At 41.3% G+C, this 18,611-nt stretch overlaps 1 pseudogene; it reads left to right on the top strand.

Annotated features, from left to right (window-relative positions):
- Window positions 1–3,407: 3,407 nt before the first annotated feature.
- The window catches only part of LOC139355402 (ribosome biogenesis protein BMS1 homolog), a 54,766-nt pseudogene continuing 39,562 nt past the window's right edge, over window positions 3,408–18,611 (top strand).

Below are 18,611 nucleotides of genomic sequence, written 5' to 3'. Positions count from 1 at the left end.
TTCCTCCAGCCATGTTTAGTTGCATTGTTGTGGCATGGAATAGATGGAGAGCTGAGTTTATCCAGTGCCCCCATCTTACCAAGCAGATAGAAGGTGACAGGGAGGTGCATGAGTTAAGGAGGTGTGCAAGGGATTAATGAGAACGGTTGGCCATGGAGTTTAAGCTGGCTCACTAGAGAGGGCCATAAAGGAAGGAAGAAACAGTGAACAGGTAGTAAGATCTGGATTGGAGGTGCTGGTAAGGTTGCAGGAGTTTTGTTTCAGGGCGGTATAGGGAGTGACCTGGATGGACAGGAGGTGGTGATCAGAGTGGGATACTGTGGGGGTTGCAGTCCTTGGACCTGACAAGGTCTAAGGTCTGATCATGGAGGGAGGGGGAAGCTAAGGTAGGGCAGAGGACTGGAGTGGGCTTCATGAGACCAAAATGACGTTGGAAGGATTATCTACCTGGATACTGAAATCTTCAAGAAGTAAGCGGTGTAGTGTGAAGAAGTTACAATATTCTAAGCTCTTCACGGATAAGGGAAGCATGTGCCACGTAGGTAGCCTCTCTAGTCCAGCACCCAGTATATAGCATATGCGGAGTGAATACCTGGGGGCTGCTGAAGGCCAGAACAAGGTGCCTGTGAGAGGACCTGATGCCTGGGGTTCTCGTGACAGGAGTGGGCCTAGTTTCTGGTGTAGAATTGAGCCTTGAATGCACCAGCGGGATCATATTGAAAAGAAACCTTCTAAGACTACAGGAAGATGCATCCTCTGACAATGTACGCTCTGTAGGCATCCCAAGTAGCTGGGCTGGGGATTAGATGGACTCCAAGGCATTTCCTCAGGTGGCAATGGGCGGATCCCTGGGAAGGCAAAGCTGTGCAGGAAAAAAATGGCAAGATGCTCTATTCCCTCAGGGAAAGCCCTTTCCTGGGAGCAGGGAAGGCGAGGCAGTTTGGGCTTGGTCAGTTTGTCCCTGCCCTCAGGGTTTGTTGGTCCTGGCAAAAGAGGGCCTTATTTTATTTATTTTTCTTAGAGACAGTGTCTTGCTCTGTCACCCAGGCTGGAGTGCAGTGGCTCATCTCAGCTCACTGTAAACTCCACCTCCTGGGACCAAGCCATCCTCCCACCTCAGCCTCCAGAGTAACTGGGACCACAAGCACCACAGGCGCCCGGCACAACGCGGCTAATTTTTTTTTTCTTTTTTTAGAAAGAGAGAGGTAGTCTCCCTATGTTGCCCAGCCTTGTCTTGAACTCCCGGGCTCAAGCGATCCTCCCGCCTCGGCCTCCCAAAGTGTAGGGATTACAGGCGTGAGACCCCGCGCCCTGCCAAAAGAGGGCTTTAGGGCACCCCAGAACGCGAGATCCCCCTCATCTCGCATCTTTAAAGAGGAGGAGGTGGACCCCAAATCGAGCGATAGTCCATTCGTCCCTGGCACGGTGACTGCCGGGAGGCCAAGACCAAATGTGTCTCCTTCCGGCTTTTGCACCACACTAACTAACCGGCGCCAGGCCGCACAGCCGCCCTGGCCTTCGGCGAGGACTTAGGCGAGTGCGGTGCAGGCTGCTCCAGAGTCCCACCGCGGAAGTTGAGGCCGCGGATTCCGAGGGCGGGGTGGAGCGGGTTCGGTAAGTACCCGGGCCAGATGAAACGCACTGCGTGGACTGCGCCTGCGTCCGCACTCAGCTTTTCAGCAGTCTTTCTTCAGGCCCTGAAAGCCGTCCCCACGCCGGTCTCTTTTTTCTGCCTTCTTGTTTCCCTCCGGCGAGTCGCCGCGACCGTGAATTTCCGTTTCCGGCGGTGTCCATGCGGAACTGAGGAGTCGCAGTTGCCAGGTTCAGTACAGCGGGCTGGGGTAGGCGGCGGGGGGGTCCCTGATTCTGGGGCACTGGGAGGATCGCGAGTCGTGCGCGTGGGAAGGTCCTTCCCCGGTCCTCCGGGTCATCTTTGCTCCCGAGGAGCGGCATATTTCTCATCTGCCGGAGATGTCCTGTGGTAGTTGGGAGACTGACCGGATGAATCCCTGCAGAGAGCCCGGACAGGGAGGGAAGGTGGCTGGGAGACGTAGTTTCCTGGCGACGTGGTCTCGGCAGGCGACTTAGACCTGAGCCGGATCTGTTGACCCGAAATTGTGCTTTTCCCACCAAAGAAGGACAGGGAGAGAAACATTAGTACAAGTTCCGAACTAAAATATAGCAGAGAAGAAACATAATCATTGAAATCACACAGCTCTTCAGTTTCAAAGCGTTCCTAGCGCCTAGCTCTTCTAACTCCCGGCCAGTGTTCTTGACATTATGGTGATATATACAGACTTTCTGTTTCCGCTGGTGTGTGGGTCTGTGGGAAGCCTCTGACTCACCTCCGTGCTCCAGTAGCACCCTGTGCAGCCTTCCAATGTCGCCCTTATTGCATGGTGCGGAAGATACTAGTTTGGATTTCCTCTGCAAGTCAGACCATAGCTGTATCCATTTACTGGCACAGTGCCTAGCACATCATAGACAGACAAAATATTTATTAAACTGAATGAATACAGTACCTTAATTGAATGAAATAGTATCCTGCTCCCCCCTTTTTTTAAAATCAAGCTGTCAGATTTTATGAAGCCCCATTTCCTAAAAAAAAACTCACTAATTTAGTGATTACCAATTTATTAGCCACAGATTCCCAGGTAACTCAGAAATCACTGGAAGGGTCTCTGTAAGTTCATGGGGTCTCCAGGTATCATCTAGAACCAGTCCTATCTCACGAGTTAATACTTGACAAGTTAATTATATATTGTCTGTTGTACTCTTTATAAAATGTGCTAAGATATATTGCTATTTCTCAAATGTATATAAGTAAGTTGTAATTTAGGAGTTTTACAGAGTCAACAGGTACTAAAAGTAATACTGCGATCACATTGGAAGTTCATAAAAACGTTTTACATTTTTTATTAAAATGTAAGTTTTAGTTTAAGTTGAGAAACCACTTCTTTACTCCAGTTGATACTTAGGTCTGAGCTGTCCGGTGTGGTAGCCACATGTGACTTTAGAGTTAGAATGAAATTAATTAAAAATTCATTTTTTCAGTTTCCCTAAGTATATTGTTAAGTAACCACATGTGGCTGATGGCTAAATGGCTGAAAAGTACAGATATAGAATATTTCTATCCTTGCAGAAATAGATACTGCTGATGTTGACACTTAAGATGAATAAAAAGTAGCAGCAATAAAATGTAACTTTAGGAGAGGTAACTCATCTAATTTATAGCATAACAGAGAGAAATGAAATTGGCAATGGTTAAGCAATTTCTACCCTTGTTCAGTAAATAAATACATCATCTCTTCATAAAGAAATAAATGAAATTTACTGTTTTTCCCTGGGTATTGCCTGGATTGTAAAATGCTTCTCCCACCTCCTTACCCCAACCTTCTTCCTTGTAGGTTAGAGTTAATTGTTACTGGTAAATAGCTACAATGGAGACTAAAGACCAGAAGAAACACAGAAAGAAAAACAGTGGGCCCAAAGCTGCAAAGAAAAAGAAGCGGCATCTGCAGGATCTCCAGCTAGGAGACGAAGAAGATGCCCGGAAGAGAAATCCCAAAGCTTTTGCAGTTCAGTCTGCTGTGCGGATGGCTCGATCCTTTCACAGGTATGTTAGGGTACAGTCTGGTCGTTCTTCCATTGATTCTTTTTAAATAGTAGGAGCCTCTCACAGGTGACATTTGGATTCATGAGTCTAGTCCAGCTCCAAAGGACATGGAGATGCGTGGTGTGTCGCTTTCACTAAAACGTGAGAAGCTTTCCCATAGAAGCTGCCTTGCCTCCAGCATCTGCACACTGGTTGGTGTTTATTGCCCAAGATGCAAGAATTTATAGAATTTGTTTGTTCCTAAATTTTAAACTGTTTCTATGGTGATAAGTGTGCTTTTTTCCCCCTAGGTATGTTTTACATAGTTGTAATATAAAATAAAAAATTACAATATTTAATACTAACATAGCTTTATTTAGTGTGTCCTTGTGATATGCCTAGCGGTATACTTTAAACATTATTCAACTAAATGCTTCCAGCAGCCTTACCAGAGTAGGAATCATTCTTGCCCTCATTTTATGGGTAAGAAAACTGAGGTCAAGAGAACAAGTTACCTCCAATCATGTAACCAGTAAGTAGGAGAGCCAAATTTAACTCCAGAGCCTCTGCTCTGTTATGATGCACTGCCTCGGTGTTTACCTTTTGGTTTTTTTAAAAACTATTAAAATCACTCTTAAAACAGTCAGGTTTAAGGAGTGTTTAATTTTCAGCTCTCTATGCTATTGAAGTCGTCTTGTTACATCTTTATTGAACAGCAGTTATTTGGATGGGGCCAGAAGTTAACAAGTTAATAACTGACAAGTTAATTATATATTGTCTGTTGTCCTCTCAATAAAATGTGCTAAAGTACTCATATATATAAATGTACTAAAAAAGTTTACTTATAAAGTTGATACCTTTTACTCTATTTTGAAAGTGAGTTTACTATTTATTTATTTATTTATTTATTTATTTTTAATGAATAGGACTCAGGATTTGAAGACAAAAAAGCATCATATTCCAGTGGTTGATCGAACTCCACTGGAGCCCCCACCAATAGTGGTAGTGGTGATGGGGCCTCCAAAAGTTGGAAAGAGCACTTTGATACAATGCCTCATTCGGAACTTCACCCGGCAGAAGCTGACCGAGATCAGAGGCCCTGTGACAATTGTGTCAGGTAGGAGATGCCGCAGCAGACACAGAGTTGGTGTGGCTGTTGTCATCTGAGGGACATGCATGCATTTGTTGTTTTCTTGAGCGGAACATGTTAAATATTGTCATATCATGTTACCTGTCTTATACTTTTACTAAGTTGGCTATAGCTTCAGAAAAGGGTAAGTTCCCGGAGATAACATGTGATAATGTTCACATTGAAAATGTGCACGTTTGCCTTATGAAGCCACATTCTGGTGGAAGTGCGAGTTTTCTCTTTTTCCTATGAGAATTGTCTGCTTTGGGAGATGGTGACCTTTCCAAGTTTGAGGGAAAATGAAACAAACTTCCAGTGGTAGAATGGGAATGTGCAGTCTGAAATCTCTTGTTATTGCAATAGTATAGTTGGATTGAGGCTTTTCTTTATCTTTGGAGCATCCATATTTTCTTTTCCCTTTTTTGAGACAGAGTCTTACTCTGTGGCACAGGCTGGAATGCAGTGGTGTGGTTACAGCTCACTGCAGCCTCAACCTCCCAAGTTTAAGCAGTCCTCCTACCTTAGCCTCCTGAGTAGTGTATGCCACCACACCTGGCTAAGTTTTCTTTTTTTCCCCTTTTTTTTTTTTTTTTTTTTTTTTTTTTTGTAGAGATGGGGTTTCCCCATGTGGCTCAGGCTGGTCTCAAAACTCCTGGGCTCAAGGGATCTGCCTGCCTTGGCCTCCCACTGCACCCAGCCCATATTTTCTTGACCATTTTCTTTTTACCTTAATTTAGAAATAATTATTGTTATGAATATTCTGTTGCATTATGTTTGAGGGTGTTTGTAGCTATAGTGGGAATGCGGGAAGTTTTGATAGAGGTGAAGACTTTGGCCTGCAGCTGAACAGCAGGATCATGGTTATCATGGAGCCTGTGCAGTCCGAATTTTCCCTGTTTGAGCACTTTTATTCATCTGGGTAGACTTTTGATATTATTTAAATTTAGAACACAGCAAGAAAAACAGAATGGAATTTATTTTATTTTACCAGTTTTTGCCTATAAAAACAAACTTCTGGTACACTCCTGTAAACTTACATGATGTTTTACTGGATGCAGTTAAAAAATGAAAATTAGAGTTGATGGTTAGAATTTTTTCAGGATCTTTTTAAAGTAAAATTTTCATCTTTTCACTTATAGGTAAAAAGCGCAGACTCACCATTATTGAATGCGGGTGTGATATTAACATGATGATTGATCTGGCTAAAGTAGCAGATCTGGTAAGTCAGCAGGGGCAGCCTGGGGTGCTGATGGAGACTTAGAGCATCGTGATAGGTTATTTATCCCTTGATGAAAGGAAGAGAGTCCTATGATTATTAAAGGAATCATAGTCATCATCAGTGATACAGTAGATATGATTGAATTGATGATAATAATTATGGTAATAAATATTGTTATATTAATAATAAAAATGGAATGTGCACAATGAAATGTATTCCAAAATGTAAAAGCAAATCACGGGATGGAGAAAACCTTTAATGAACACAACTAATAAGAGCTCATTAATATGTATACATATATACATACAAATATATCATAGTAAGTACCATTTTTTCTTGGACTCTTCCTGGCACTGTGCTAACTGCTTTCTACAAATTTAGCTTACATAAATCCTTGATGCACCCTTGAGGTGAGTAGTTATTATCTGTAGTTTACATAAGATGAAATAGAGCCTCCCAGCAGTTAAATAACTTGTGTGAAGATGGGACCCTTGTTCCTGATGGTTCCAGAACCTTCATCCTTAATGATAATGCTAAAGTAAGTACATGAATTGCCCTGAAGAAGTGGTCAGAGTTTAGCAATAAAAAATCTAGACAGTACTCAGTATATGGAAAATGTACATACTCTTGCATTTATGGAAATGATAATGTTCACTCTTCTGGTATTCTATTAACTTACGTTTTAAATTAGAAAAAATAAAAACAAATTAGCAAAAAAGTAAGCCATATTGATGAGGAAGTGTGGGGTGAGAGATACCTTGGTTTTTTTTAGACAGCTGTTTGGTAACAAAGAGCTACAGATTTTATACTTTGGCCCAGGAATACTCCTAAAATATGAAGTAAAAAGTAATACACATTTTAAAGTTGTGCCATTGTAATGTCAGAAAACTAAATAACATTCAAATTTTGAACATGTAATGCTACTATTAGTAAAAATAAGTGTTATTAATGTAGTGTAAGCTTACTAAATCTTGTGTACTTGAAATGATCAAAATAGTTCATAGAAGTCATTTGTTTCTCTTTTATGTAAAATGTAGCAAGTTTCTAATATTAAAGACATACATATTAAGAGATGCCTTTAATTTTATTTTTAATTATTATGGATACATAATAGTTATACATATTTATGGGGTACATGTGGTATTTGATAGAAGCATACAATGTGTGATGATCAAATCAGGGTAATTAGGATATCCATCACCTCAAACATTTATCATTTGTTTGTGTTAGGAACATTTCAATTTCATTCTTGTAGTTATTCTGAATTATATAATAAATTGTAGTCCACCCTATTGTGCTGTTGGACACCAGAATTTATTCTGTCTAACTGTATTTTTGTACCTGTTAAGCTTTCCCTCTTTGTCCCTCCCTCCCTGCTCCCCTTCCCAGCCTCTTAACCATCATTGAGAGAGATGCCTATTATGTAAATCTTTTAAAGATTTTTCAAAAGGAACACACACATTTGGTAAAGTACTCTAACTGTAATGCAGGATACGCACAATGTGCATTTTTCTTTTTCCTTGGTGTAACCGCTGGTCATTCAGATCCCTGCAGAGCAGTATCCTTCTAGATGCATATAAACACGCATACCACCCTTTAAAAACACAAATGGTAGCTTATTTTACACACTGTTCTATGCTTTGCTTTTTTCATATAATGTATCTTGGAGGTATATAATAAGTAAGTACTGTAACTCTGCCTCCTTTTTAATATAATATTCCATTTTATGGAGGCACCATGATTTATTTAGCCTAGCTTATGTTGATTGCTCTGCTGTGGGTTGTCAAAGCCTCCTGTGTACAGCAAGGCACACACAATACATGAATTTGGGTGTGTACGTGCGTGTGTGGATTAGGGGAGTAACACTGGCTTAGATGACAAAGACTGGCAGCTGAGGGACTGTTTGTTCCCCGTTCTTCCTGACCTTACAACCAGCTGCTTGCCCCCTGGCACTCTGTGACATTAAATGTAGTGTGAGGATATTCTGCCTGTCCTTTGAGCTGGTCCAGTGTTGCTGGAACGCTGTGCTTGCTGCCTCAGTCTGCAGTGGCAGCTGTGCTTTCTCACAAGCCCACCTTCATATATTCTGTGGTTTCGGATTTTGAGTGTTTCCTAGTTTAATCAAAGATGGGCATTTCTGTTTCCATTTTTCTTTGTTGTTAATTTTAGTTATCTATGCAAAGATAAGAACAGAAATGTTTTTAATACTTAAACTAGAAGTTTCCAGGAATCAATTCTGAAATTATTTTGCATCTTTGAAGCATCTTAAAAGTTAAAAATTGGTCTCATCTGCTTATATTTTCTTACAGACTACCAATCATCATAATCTTACTGTTTTTTTTGACCTAATTCTAAAATGGCAGCTATTTAAAAAAAATTTCTTAACAATTGAGTTATCCAAATTAATATATAAGATAGAGGTTTCCACTGCGTACTTCTCAGCAAAAAACAGATTTTTTTTTTCTATGAGGAGATTGAAAGAAGAGATTGGTTTTCTGTACATATTTAATATATTTCATTGATTATCACTTTCTTCCCATTCTTTGGATGTCAGAGACCTGTTATTTGGCTTAAAAATACCTTACAGAAAACTTGATTTCTTTAAATTAGAATTTCTTAGGTAAGGGCCAGGTGAGACCCAGCCTTTTCTGAGTTACTTCTCATACATTAAAATTCTTATAATGGAAGTTTGCATCCTAGTGGACGTCGTCTTATGATTGGCTTTTAGAGCAAGTCAGAGGGTGGTGGTTTCTCTGTCTGGGTGATGCCTATGTAGTTATTTGATTTAGTCTGGAGTGCGACTTTTCTGTTGAGGGCCAGATAGTAAATATTTTTGGCTTTGTGGATCATATCTTTTACAGCTACTTAGCTCTGCAGTTGTAGTGCACAGGCAACCATAGACAAAATGTAAATGAATTAATGTGGCTATGTTCCAATAAAACTTTTGTTACAAACACAGGTGATGGGCGGGATTTTGCCCGTGGCCAGTTGCCAACCCCTAGTGTAGGTGGTCTGTTTTGGTAGTTTCTTTGAAAAATGATGTGTTCTGTTTGTAGGTACTGATGCTTATAGATGCCAGCTTTGGGTTCGAAATGGAAACATTTGAGTTTCTAAACATCTGTCAAGTACATGGCTTTCCTAAAATTATGGGAGTTCTCACCCACCTCGACTCCTTCAAGCATAATAAGCAACTGAAGAAAACAAAGAAGCGATTAAAACACAGGTTCTGGACAGAAGTTTACCCGGTAAGAGGAGAAATGATTGTTGGATACTAGCAGTATAATCCTTTTAAAATAGACTGAAGAGGCCGGGCGCAGTGGCTAACACTTGTAATCCCAGCACTTTGCAAGGCAGAGGCGGTCGGATCACTTGAGCCTAGAGTTTTGAGCTCAGGGCAACATGACCAAGCCCCATCTGTACTAAAAATGCAAAAATTAGCCGGGTGTGGTGGTGTGTGCCTGTAATCCCGGCTACTTAGGAGGCTGAGAAGTGAGAATTGCTTGAACCTAGGAGGCAGAGGGTGCAGTGAGCTGAGATCACGCCATTGCACTCCAGCCTGGGTGACAGAGTGAGACTCTTGTCTCAAAAAAATAAGTAAGTAAAAATACTGAAGAGACATTACTAAACGTCTCTCTAGGATTCACCTCCTGAATTCCGTTTGTGTATGTTCACAGTCCCTGGCCTCCTGAATTCCTTTGTGTGTGTGTGTTCACACTCTATGGCCTGCTGAATTCCTTTGTGTGTGTGTTCAGCCTCTGGCCTGCTGAATTCTTTTGTGTGTGTGTGTTCACAGTCTATGGCCTGCTGAATTCCTTTGTGTGTGTGTTCAGCCTCTGGCCTGCTGAATTCTTTTGTGTGTGTGTGTTCACAGTCTATGGCCTGCTGAATTCCTTTGTGTATGTGTTCAGTCTCTGGCCTGCTGAATTCCTTTGTGTGTGTGTTCAGTCTTCTGGAAGGTTTCCCTCAAGAGAGTGCTTGTTCTGGGCCTCTTGGTGTATCTCATTTGTCTCTGTACCTGCTGCGCCAGGCAGTGTCTGGCTGTTTTGGGGTCGGGACTTTATATAATAGAGTACATCAGAAATTTCTCCTAGTTACAGGACCAGGCACTGCCCCTTCCTTTCTATACTGTTCTGGTCCATCGGCCACAGAACCGTTTCTGTGCTCAGACGCCTCACCTCCCTCTCCTCACCATACTTAGATGGATGCCCCGGCTCAACTGCAGAGCAGTCTGCCTCTGTGGGGTTCTAATAAGTCCTGAAAGAAGCCAGCAAGGCCCTGGAAGCCTCCCTTCTTAGGATTGCTTCTTGTTTAGAACTTTTATTTTGTTGCAGTATTGATGAGAATTTAATTGAAATTTAATTTTTAATTTTGCTCTAATGTTTAGGGTGCCAAGCTGTTCTACCTTTCTGGAATGGTGCATGGAGAATATCAAAACCAAGAAATCCACAATCTGGGCCGTTTTATTACAGTTATGAAGTTTAGGCCTCTCGCATGGCAAACTTCTCACCCTTATGTCCTGGCAGACAGGTAAAAAGTGATTGTAAATTTTTTCTTCTTGGGCCATATATTTCAAAGCTAAAAAGGCTAGAAAAAGAACAGTGATAGGATTTATTTTGTGCCTGTTTGAATAGTGGGGATAGTAGTGTAGTTGATGGGAAATGTCTACTTATATCATTGCTCAAAGATGCTGTGCCTTTGGGAGTAAATTAATTATGAGATGTTTAGGAAAATGGGAGGACTTGGAAGCATTTAAGGCTACATCCTACGTTCAGCCTCAGTTTTGAGTGATGCTGCCTTCGTGCCCGGGTGCTTGAGTCCTTCGTGTGTGCCTTCACGGCCTTCAGTTTCCTTCCTTTGTGCTCTTCCTCATGTGGTTTTCTCAGCCTGGAATACCCTTTTTCCACCTGCCAGAATCCAAGCCACAGTAAAAATCCCAGAGCACAGGCTCACTCACTTCCAGCAAGGGATTTTCTGAATATGTTCTTCACTCTTCCCCGACCCCAGGTGGATGTCATCTCCCTGTCTGGTGTCTTCTGGAATGAATGTCACTTTCAGCCTAGAGACACAGTTGTGTGCCTGCCCGTTTTCCTCTGGTGGATGGGGAATGGTGCTTCTTTATTTCTGCATTTTCTAGTTTTCTAAATGATGTGCTTAGTGGACAATAGTGTGATGAGTCATTGACACCTGAAAGGAGGTATAGGAACTTTGGCATTCATTTCTGCTGCATGATTGAGTTTATTTTTCTAGGATGGAAGATTTGACAAACCCAGAGGATATCCGAACAAACATCAAATGTGACCGGAAGGTGTCACTTTATGGTTATTTAAGAGGAGCACACTTGAAAAATAAAAGCCAAATTCACATGCCAGGTATTCTCTTGTTGTAGTACATACTAGAATTACACATAGGATTCTTGGGATGACTTCATTTCTCAGGAAAACCGAAAAATGACCAAACAAGGGAAGATGGCCTCGCTGGAGGTTTTTAAAGTAACCCAGATGTGTGTAGGCCTGCAAAGGTGTTATCAAATCCCCTCTTCTCTGACCTCTTGTCTTGTAGCTAGAGGGCCACTGTTCCAGTGTGGCACAATGCCCTTCTTTAGTGTCATGGGTTAAGCCCTTGGACTATGGCTCGTTTTTAACCCCCCAGTCAACAGTAGATACTTCTGACTTCTTGTCAGCTGAAGCTTGCTTTTGGATCCTGTCTTCCAGGGGTAGGAGATTTTGCTGTGAGTGACATCAGTTTCCTCCCAGACCCTTGTGCTCTTCCTGAACAACAAAAGAAGCGCTGTTTAAATGAGAAGGAGAAGCTGGTTTATGCGCCTCTTTCTGGAGTTGGGGGTGTGCTGTATGACAAAGACGCTGTCTATGTTGACTTGGTGGCAGCCACGGTTTTCAGGTATCGGTGAGATGGGCGTCATTTCTCTGAACTCTCATTATTCTTTCCGAGTCTATTTTTTAATCACAAAAAATAATGTAGTCAGCTTTTATTTATTGAAGATTTTTCTCTTGTACTTATAATAAAGGCCCAAATGCATATTGTAAATATATAGGATAAAAAAAATACTTTTTTTTCATTGTACCAAGCAGAAGAGTCCTGTCCTCCATTCCTCCTTGATCCATGGCCCCAGCGCGGGCCCTGCTGCCATGTGGTGCCTGCATGGCCCATCCCCGTTCCTACAAAATCAGTGTGCTTGCCAGCTCTCATTGGTCTTTTTCTCATTCACAATGGTCTCCTCATTCTGTATTTTAAAGTGGATTTCAAGTATTAATTTCTTAGTTCTGAAGTGGAATTTTATTGGGTTAAAATTAGGGTTATTTTAAAATGTTAGAAGAGCTAGCATTGTTGTAGCATTGGAGCTGAGGTTTTTCTACCTAGGTGTTTAGGTTATCAGGTTACATACTCCCTGAACTTTGGAAAAGTTTAATGGAGATGGGGATCCATTTTAAGCTTTGTTGTAAGGATTTTCTTCTCTGCTTTTTGAGGCATTAAGAAAGGTTCTTAGGAAATGTGTCTAAGATAATTTTGAGAAACTGAATGAAACCAGTGTCTCTCCAGGATCTTTGTGCTTTTCTCACATGCTCTTTCTTGGTGGTCTTGACAGGACGAGGTGGGGCCCACCCATGAGCTGGTCCAGAGTCTCATCTCCAGCATCTCCACCATTGATGCCAAGATGGCTTCAAGTCGAGTGACACTGTTTTCTGATTCCAAGCCACTTGGGTCAGAGGATATAGATAATCAAGGGTAAGTCTGCTTTTTTTCTATTTTTAATAAAAAGATGTATTACAGAAGATCATATCACCCATAATTCAGCCATCATAACACATTTTGGTAGGATTCATTCTATGTTGTTTTGTTTTTCTTTGTGTGTGCATGTCTCTGAGGGCTCTTCACTTACCTGACATTACAAGGGAGTCTTTTCTTGAAATAAAATACAGGATGCATTTTTCAACAGACCCCAAATATTCCTCAAATACCACGCCATCTTCCATAGGTTGCCTTTGGTTTTTTAAGAGACGTGAGGCCACTTGGCTTTCTTTTGGTGGCCAAAACACTAGAGCAGAGTCAAGGAGTTTGTGGCTGTCCAGAAGCCACATGCCTTGTCTCTGAAAGTTTTATTTAGATTATGCTGTATTATCTCCCATGGGTAGGTTTCCATGGACGTATGGCTTATGTGAATTATTTTTCAGTCTGGGTTGGGAATTTGTATACCTTTATACATAGTCGATGTTTGCAAAACATTGGTTTTGTTGTATTGATTTATGACTCCCAGTAAAATTTATCTGAAAATTTTGAGATTATCTAGTTTGTAATTTGTTACAATGTGCATAAACTACCTAGCAGAATGCCTGACAGATACGAAGTGTTCGCCGAAAGATCACTCCTTTATAATGAAGTTACTAGCGATTTTCATTTTTGTATATCCTTCTAGTCATCTTTATCTATAAGAATACTCTATTCTACTATAGTTACAGTTAAAATACATAATTTTATTTCTATATTCTGAGCATTTCCTTTTTCTGTACAGTCTTTATGTAGTCACCATTTTGTTATTATTGGTATATTCTTTTTTGTGTGTGTGACAAGATCTTGCTTTGTCTCCCAGGCTAGAGTGCAGTGGTATGATCTGGGCTCACTTCAGCCTTGAACTCCCAGGCTCAAGTGGTCCTCCCGCTTCAGCCCCCCAAGTAGCTGGGACTACAGGAGTGCGCCACCACTCCCAGCTAATTTTTTTTTTTTCTAGAGATTAGGTCTCACTGTGTTTCCCAGGCTGGTCTTGAACTCCTGGGCTCAAGCAATCCTCCTGCCTTAGCCTCCCAAAGTCCTGGGATTACAGATGTGAGGCACTATGCCTGGCCTATTATTGCTATATTCTAACTTATCCATCTCTTTTGGTGTGATTTTCAGTTTTTTCAAATTTATGTTTTCATAATTTTATATATCTTGCTACATTAAATAGCTTCATACAGTTTTCTTTTATACTGTGATTTTAGCCTCCTGATGATTCTTCTCTATCAGATATGACACTGGTGACTTAAAATGGATGTTCTTCCTCTGTCATTCCTCCTACATTTGTTAGCTGGCATTTTTAACAAAGAGCTTTCACTTCTCCCCTTTATTTCCGTATCACTGCTGACTAATGCACTTGCGTTTTGTTCCATGGGTTATTTTCCATCACTATCATTATTCTTCCTGATGCCTATGCTGTCCCAGATTTGGCCGCAGGAGCCTTCAGCCTGTCTCCTGTGTCCTTTCAACTGTCTCTGTTAGTCTTTGAGCATTTCTTACTTTCTGACAGAACAAGAGGATCCAGGCTCATTTTGCCCTCTTTCTGCCTTGGGCCTGGACTCAGCCATTTCTCTTAAGGATCATGTATTTTTAGCTTAGAAATTAATCAGCTTTCAAAAAAATCTACAAAACACTAACTTCCCTTTTGAGCAATTTTTTTCTAAAATTAGATTTTTGTTTTTTAAGGGTTATTCCTTTATTCTCTCTCTAAGTTTTTTTGAAGTGTGGTGTTAGGGAACCATGTCCGAGTTTGCTTATTAATTCTTCCAATGTTTATCAGATCATTTTTTCCCTATGCTATGTCATCTTAAACAATTCCTTGACATTTTCTGTTTCTTTGTATTTTTCATTGACTGTATTGCCATTTGTAGATTAGCTGATTAATGTACAAATTGAATTATTTTGTATTTCCTTGGTAATACAGGCTATTGATGCCAAAGGAGGAAAAACAAATGGACTTAAAAACTGGGCGAATGCGTCGGAAAGCCATTTTTGGAGATGAAGATGAATCTGGAGATAGTGATGATGAAGAAAATGATGAAATATCCGAAGATGACGAGTTGGAAAACGGCTCTAGTGATGAGGAAGCAGAAGAGGAGGAAAATGCTGAGATGACTGATCAGTATATGGCTGGTAAGGGCGTCAAACGATGGAAACTTGAAGAGTTGGAAGAAGACAGTGAAATGGATTTGCCAGCATTTGCTGACAGTGACGATGACCTTGAGAGGAGCTCAGCGGAAGAAGGGGAAGCAGAGGAAGCTGATGAAAGCAGTGAAGAAGAGGACTGCACTGCAGGAGAGGGGGGCATTTCAGGATCAAAGGCTGTTGGAGAAGGTAGTAAAGCAGGGCTGTCGCCAGCTAATCGCCAGAGTGACCGTGTGAATCTGGAGAAGTCTTTGCTGATGAAGAAAGCAGCTCTCCCCACTTCCGATTCTGGGCATTGCACAGCTGAAGAGGCGTTTGCATCTGAAGATGAATCTGAAGAAAGCTCCTCACTCGGTGCAGAGGAAGAGGACTCAGAAAATGAAGAGGCTATTAGAAAAAAGCTTTCAAAGCCTTCTCAAGTGAGCAGTGGTCAGAAACTGGGGCCAAGGAACTTAATTGATGAGACCAGTGATGTAGAAGATTTACTCAAAGAGGAAGAAGATTACAAGGAAGAAAATAATGATTCCAAAAAAACCTCAGGTAAGCTTAAATTTAGTTGGTTGCTGCTATCAACTTGGCTCTCGAAATGGTACCCAATGGAATGTCTCCATTTGGGGGTCTGTTGATTCTGTGATTTTGTTAACTGTTGAAATGCTGCATTGTGGATGGATCTTGAGGGAGGGGAGGCATGTAAACAAGCCTAACTGGAGGTTGGCTTTGGTCGTTTCAGGTGCCCTCAAGTGGAAGGAAGACTTTTCCAGAAAGGCAGCTGAGGCCTTTCTGAGGCAGCAGCAAGCAGCTCCAAACCTCCGAAAGCTTATTTATGGGACAGGTAAAGAATTCTGGCTCAGAGCTGGAAATGTTTTAGTTTCTCTGATTATTTAGATGAGGGAATTGGTTGGAGGATTGGGCTGGTATTGTTGACATCCATAATTGCTGTCCATCACATTTCATGTTTGACGGATGTCTCTAATCATCAGCTTATGAGGACTACACATTGGTCTTATAACGTAGACTTAATGGGTTTGCTGTAAAACTTGATGCAAATGCTGTCCATTGCATTATGTTATGTTCCCTATTTAAAAGTCCTTCATGAGAATTTTTTTGTAGATTAGTGCCAAAAAAATATTTCTGCCCATAAAAATATTTACTTTTTTGCTTTCTGAGAATTAGAACACTGTATAACACATTTTGTTCTCCCTTTTGCCCTTGTCCTCTGATTTTATGCTTTACTAAACTTACCTATATATTCTTTCTGGTAGAATTAATGCAAAAATAAATATATAGTGATGAACTTTACATTGTACTCCCTGGTTATTGCATGGGGAGATCAAGGCCACATGGTGAGACTTTTGGGCTCAGCCCAGTGAATTGGGAAGATTGTTGTATACTGTTTTTCATTCAGGTTTTGTCTAGGTACTCTTAGTGATGAGAGGCTCAATATTCTTTAGCGCTCTTCTTTAGTAATCTAAAGCTCAGCCTTTAAATGTCCCTTCCCTCCCTCCACCGCCAATATTCTCACTCCTTCTCAGCCTCTTAGCTGCTGCCGTGCAGGAGGGCAGGAGCCCCACCCATGTACAGCAATAGCTTCCTGGCTTTCTTAACCTGTGACTGCCCTGCCCTCTCAATGCCTAACTCATATGTGGCTATTGCCATACCCATCACAGACAGAGGCCCTCAGTTCCTGAGTTCGAAGACTCATGGCCTAACTGGTTAAAAATGATGGGTCTTCTAGGGCTGTAGTTTTTGTTCTCACTTTTCTACCATGGTGTCCTCTTTAGTGGCAGAAGATAATGAAGAAGAAGATGGTGATACCCAAGAAGAGCTTGGAGGGTTGTTTCGTGTCAACCAGCCTGACAGAGAGTGTAAGCATAAGGCTGACTCTTTGGACTGTTCTAGATTTCTTGTGGAGGCCCCCCATGACTGGGATTTAGAGGAGGTAAGGCTGGGTAGTACATTTGATTTATTAGAGAATTAGAGAATTGTTCTAGAATAAGATTATCTGATGTCAATATTGCTTACCTGTTGTTGGCTTCTCATTTTTACAGGATTACAGGTCATTCTTCCAGATATTGCAGTGGGCACTTCATGCATCCTAAACAGTAACATGTTCTGAGTTTAGTTAGACCATGTACGTGGCCCACGGAGGACAGGTTCAGCTTCCAGTGTGGACAGTAGTGTGCATCTTTATTTTGAAGCATCACACATAAGTTTTTATACATCAGATGTATTTTGTGTCTTATCACTAGGATATACGTAGCACCCTTGAGTTAACATTTATAGTTTCTGCTGTTTGTAAGCATAGAGAAATCTGTGATACCTGTAAATGTTCTTCCTGCAGCTCACCACTTTGTAATCACACTGGAATTCATTTAGTACTCAAACTCACCACAGCTCACCCTCCTCTGAGACCTCTTCTCTTTCTCTCTCTCTCTTTTTGAGATATGGTCTTGTTCGGCAGCCCAGGCTGGAGTGTAGTGGCACAAGCCTACACTCAATGCACAAGTGACTCAATGCAGCCGCAGCCTCCTGGGCTCAAGAGATCTTCCCATCTCAGCCTCCAGAGTAGCTGGGACTATAGGCATGAGCCACCAGGCCTGATTAATTTTTGCATTTTTTGTAGAGATAATGTTTCACCATGTTGAGCTACTTTCGAACTCTGGGTTCGCGTGATCTTCCTGCCTTGGAACCTCCCAGAGTGCTGGGATTACAGGAGTGAACCATCGCGCCAGCCCCTTTCTCTGTATTCCCTTCTGGAATATTCTGATCTTCCAAAGGCTGCCTTCTCTTTTGTCAATTCAGTTTGGCTTAGATGTCACTTCTCACAGAGGCCCAATTGCTATCATACTGCCTATTGTAATTCGCCAGATAACACTTAGTGCACTTTATGAGATTTTATTTAACCATTTTTTATGGTGAAATTTAATACAGATATAGAAAACCACGTAAAAACAATTGTTTAGCTTAATGGGTTGCCAGAAGGTGAATACCCCTGTACTCAACACTCAGGCTGGGAAATCAAGCTTTGCTGCTCAATTGTGACACCAGCCACAGTCCCCTTCCTCCCTGTAGAAGGAGGTGTGGTCCAGCCTCTTAAGGTGATGCGTTCCTTTTCTTCCTGGTTTCTTCCTCCATGCTTCTATAAGCATCACAGTTTACTTTTACCTGATTTTCCTTACTGTTTTTCAGTCTTATCTTTTAACATTTTTAGTGAACAGTCTTTCCTTCCCATTTCTTTTTTTGGTTACATTTTATTTAATAAACCAAGTCTTTGGTCTGTAGAGTTTCTTGTATTCTGGACTTTGTGGATTGCTTTGCATCCCTCTGCAGTTTCACAGGCCCTCCTGTATTTCCTGTGAGTGGGTACTGAGCAATACTAATAGAACTTCTGTGATGAGCGGAATGTATATCTGAGCTGTGGGTTGTGGCTACTTGTGGCTACTAAGCTCTTTAAATGTGGCTAATGAGACTGGAGAACTAAATTTTAAATTTTATTTAATCTTTGTTAAGATTAATTTAAATAGCCACGTATTTGTAGTTACCCTGTAGACAAAACATCTAGTGGTTGGACAGGATTTAAATTTGATTTTTATTTTTCAGCAAAACTGCTTCCTAAGTGGTGGTGTTTTCTCATTAGGAGGCGCATAAAGACTGGTTGTGTCCTTTTAATGATGTTAGATGTTATCAGTTGTTGGTGCTCAATGCCTAGAACCATCAATTTCTTAAGAACGTAG

The sequence above is a fragment of the Macaca nemestrina genome, chromosome 9 (genome assembly GCF_043159975.1).
Source record: "Macaca nemestrina isolate mMacNem1 chromosome 9, mMacNem.hap1, whole genome shotgun sequence".
In the NCBI taxonomy this organism is placed as follows: domain Eukaryota; kingdom Metazoa; phylum Chordata; class Mammalia; order Primates; family Cercopithecidae; genus Macaca; species Macaca nemestrina.
This window is presented reverse-complemented; position numbering and strand designations above follow the sequence as displayed.